This window comes from Pinus tabuliformis, chromosome 1_2 (genome assembly GCF_031772625.1).
Source record: "Pinus tabuliformis cultivar Carrire ecotype Pingquan chromosome 1_2, CPIR1, whole genome shotgun sequence".
Lineage (NCBI taxonomy): Eukaryota > Viridiplantae > Streptophyta > Pinopsida > Pinales > Pinaceae > Pinus > Pinus tabuliformis.
Window position 1 is genome coordinate 1007285554 of NC_142298.1, and position 4584 is coordinate 1007290137.

Consider the following 4584-nt stretch of genomic DNA (forward strand, 5'->3'; position numbering starts at 1 on the left):
CAGGTTGGCGCCTTATAAAGATGGAAAACCTCTGGACAAGAATGGTAAAAAGAAAATATATTGATCCAACCCCCCTGGAAGACTGGATCAGGAACCCAATCAAGACCCAAAAGAATGTTTCTGCTATTTGGAAAGCCACTTTGGAGTCTTTTAAGGTGATTGAGCAAGGATTAGCTTGGAAGATCGGGAATGGTGAAAAGGTAAAGATTGGGAAGGACCCCTAGGTTGGCTGTAATGGCAACTATGCCCTCTCCCCTGATCTGGTTCAGCAGATGGAAGAAAAAGGCCTCCGCTTCCTCATCCAAGTGGAGAAACCAGGTTTCTCATCCATTTGGGGGCAAGCTTGGAAGAATGGAGAAGAGTTGGAACTGGAGCAAAGATGGTGGAATGATTGGAATGCTTTCACTCAGGAACTCTTCAGGTCCAATGTAAGGCTAAGCGACAGGCAAGATGAGCTAATCTGGGCTCATGCAGACTCAGGGGCATATACCCCAAAGAATGGGTATACCTTCCTTATGACAAGGAAAGGTTGGGAAGATCCGGAGTGGTGGTCGAAATAGCTTTGGAAACTTAAGAGCCCTCCAAAATCTAAAATCCTTTTCTGGTGCATATTAAGGAGCAAAATCCCAACTTGGGATATTCTACAGTCCAGATTCATGCACGAGCCTGGGAGATGCACCTTATGCAAAGCAGAAGTAGAATCCATTAACCACCTTTTTCTTAAATGCCCAGAATCACTAAAGATATGGTGTGAGACTGGAATCTTATTGAACAAAAAGCTCGTCTGGGAAGGCATCAATATTCAAGAAGCCTGGCAGAAGTGGTGGAATGAGCATCCGAATGGGAACCTACGCAACCTCCCCCTAATCATCAGTTGGGGGATATGGATAGCTAGAAACAGGAGCATCTTCCAGGACAAAGATACCCCTGTAGCTCTCACCGCAATTCAGGGTGCTGCCATCTATTCTAGCATTCCAGAACCTAAGGAATCCTCCTCCCAAAGAACTGTCCCTAAAGTTCAGATCTCAGAAGGAATCCCTTGGGCTTTTTTTGACGGTGCATCTCAAAATAACAAAGCAGGAGCAGGACTTGTCATCCATGAAAACCCATCTCTCTCTCTAAAAGCTTCCGTGGGGCTAGGAACAGGCTCCAATAATTTCGCAGAATTGCTTGCCCTCAAACTCCTTTTATGTTGGCTCATCCAAAGGCACACCCTCACTATTCAAATTTTTGGGGACTCCCAAAACGTGATCAAATGGGTAAATGGTCAAAGTACATGCAGCAATCAAGTCTTAAAACAAATTCTGGGAGAAGTTCAAAGACTGAAAACAATGTTTAACAGTTTTTCCATACGTCACATTTACAGGGAAAGAAATGACATGGCGGATAAGCTCTCTAAAGATGGTCTTCAACAGGATTTGGGCAGCTGGCAAATAGAAGAAGACGATCAAGGCCAAATCAGAAGATCGGACCAGCCACCTTATATTCAACCTATCTGATTTTTTTGGAAAAAAAATTTGTTTTACTTACTATCAAACAGAATTTGTATTATATAAAAATCCAACAGCTATGAAAATGCGGCCTATTTAAACTTATCAGGAATAGTGACGGGTTGTTTTCCTCAATTCTGAGGAGACCCGGTTTTGTTGTTCTCCTTCATGATCGTTTCGTAGTCTCAGTGTATGTATTTCCGGCACAAAAGAACCACGGGACAGCACAAAACAGAGACAGCTACAGCACTTAAATGGATCTGTTTGCAGGCATAAGGCAGAATTTTTTGTAATCCAGTTTTGACAGAACTCAGAATGAACGGTGATGCTTCGACATATGCAATGTAAACTTTTTATAATCTTAATAAAAAGTTTCGTTTTTTCCTTTGGAAAAAAAAGTAAAACTTTGTTGAACTTAGGAAAATGGAAAATATATCACACAAACCCCTTTTTCCTTAAGCCTAAGTCTAGCACTTAGTGCTTTCATTTACATTTCAAGTTTCATATTAACCATTAACCTGTATTATATAAATCCCATGTAATTTTTACCCATCCCGTATTGTATATAAATATAATAAAAACCCCGCATTATTAAATATCCCGTCCCTGGTTGAAATATAACCATATATATGTTTTTCGGGGATTAATGGTTTATTTGGAACCGATTAATAACCTACCACACGCAAATCATGGGTTAATTAGCCATCTGGGTTAATTAAAACCAAGCCTATCGACCAATCAAAACCCGCCCAATACCATTTAAAAACACCGTATAATATGCCCCTGACACCATTAAAAAACATTGTTTAATGCATTGGCCCCGCGCGTTAACTCCCTGCCATCTCCGTAGAGCACCCACCGTCCGATCAGTGCCCTCCCATCCGACGGATGTTATCCATTTCATGACCCCCCCATCTGTTGCACGTTAAGTCCTGGGGAACTCGCGGTATTGCTCCCGTACCAAATCCATGTGTCACGCGCCCGCTGTGTTCGCTAGCCCTCCGCCCAAAACTGCCCAAGCCCAAAAGCGGTGCAGGAAAAACCATTTACCGCCCTCCCCCTGCTGACGTCATCCGCTGACGTCAGCTGTCCTTTGCTGATGTCACTTACCATGTCACTACCACGTCATCTATCTCGTACCCCCCGCTGACATCATGCTGACGTCATCCATCCTTCGAACCAAAATTTCCCGCCAAAATTCATTTTTGTCCATTAAAAGGGAAAAAGGGTTATTTTTGATATTTTTCGCTGCAAAACAGCGCTCCGGGCGTAAAAGCTTCCAAGTTCACAGTTCCAGCTTTCAAACTATTGCCCGACCAGAAAAGTTACAACAGCGAGCTCCGCGGCCAGCCATTCAAACTACATAATGCAGTCTTACTCTTCAATACAGTTAAAAGCAAACAAAAGGACTTCCTAGCCCACAGAAGAAAAAACAGAGATTTACAGGGATATTTGCTACCCCAGCCAGTGTACCATCAGAGACATGAAAACCAGCAGAGAAAGGCGGTGTGAAGACACGTTGCAGTTCTATTTTTCCAGACAGCGGTGAGCAGGGTCGGTTCAGCATTTAAGAGGATGAAAACAAGTCAAAGAGTATCAAAGGAGCATTAAAGAGTATCAGATCAAAGTCACAGAAATATCAGATCAAGCATTAAAGAGTATCAGGGCAGAATTAAAGGCAATTCAAGTCAGAATCAAAGAGTATCCGAGCCGATAAGGAGAAGCAGATCAGAAGTTAAGAGCACATTTAAGGAAAGAAGTTGGCACAGAGCTACTACAGGACAGCTGCAAGCCGAACCCCAAAGGCCGACATCCATCACAACATCAGTTAGTTGTTTCTACTTTGCTTGTAAATTACTTTAGGTTAAAATCTAGATATTATTTCACAGTTGTGATGAGATATTTTGTTGTACATGTTTTGTTGTATAAATACCCCCTTCATCAGAGTTTTGAAGAGGTTGGGTATGTGTAGATTTCCCTAGACTTTGTTGTAAATACTTAAACTTTGGAATAAAGAGTTGTTGGAAACAAACTGTTGTCTAGCCTACTGGATGAAGAATTGATGCAGAGGACTTGTCACAGAATTCTTGAATCAAACTCTGGATCAATAAGTCCCCTATATCTTATGTTTTACAGTTTTCTCGTTTATTATGTCATCTACGTTTCATGATCTGAATGATAAAGAGAAAGATTAATTCAGAATTTGTTTGACTGCACTCTGTTTTAAGTCTTTATTATTCTTTGTGTTTTCTTCAGAATTAGTATAAACAGTGAATTCTTAATTTCTCCTGTTTCCTGATTCTCTCATATTGATTATTTGATAAAGAATTCTTAATTGCTCTTTGTCGGTAAGAATCCATTTTCCCTATTTCAATATGTTGAAGGATTCTTAACTGCCCTTCACCCATTTGAGCCCATTCCATCTGTTTTCAGCTCTTTAATTTGTTCCCTGTTTGACTACCTTGCTCTGTGATGCCATCCTCTGTTGAGAAACCAAATCCAGAAATCCATCTTCTTTGACTCCATCATGCCCAATGGACTGAACTTTTCAGGTTTACCTCTCTGTTTTATTGAATCTCACCACCCAAACTCAAAACAACACCCTTGTACTTCATAACTAGCCTAAAACCTTTAAAAAACAAAGCTAAATCATAAAGAGAGAGCCCTCTCTGGATACAAATTGGCTAGATTCCGTATCTAAAAGATTGGTCTGTGGTTACCACGGCCGTATTCCCTTTCTTACAACTTTTGGGAACAACCTGAGTGATAACACCTTGTAAGGATGAAGGTTTTGAGGACTGTTGAACAAACTGTGTCTGCAGTTGCAAAGGTTACTACGACTGTTGCAAAGTTTGCCCTTGCAGTTGTAGCAGTTGTCCTTACTGTTGAAATTCCTTCCCTTGCTGCAGTGAAGGTTTCCCTTGTTGTTGCAAGGGTAGCTGGACAATTCCTGGATAGTTCCCGAATTGAATCTGGCCATACCCACCAGGCACAGTGGATTGGTCAGGCTGAACAGAAGCCCCAGCTTGGGGAATGTAAGGCGGATTTACCATAGCTTGTGAACCATATGGAACATGATATGATTGGAATGGAG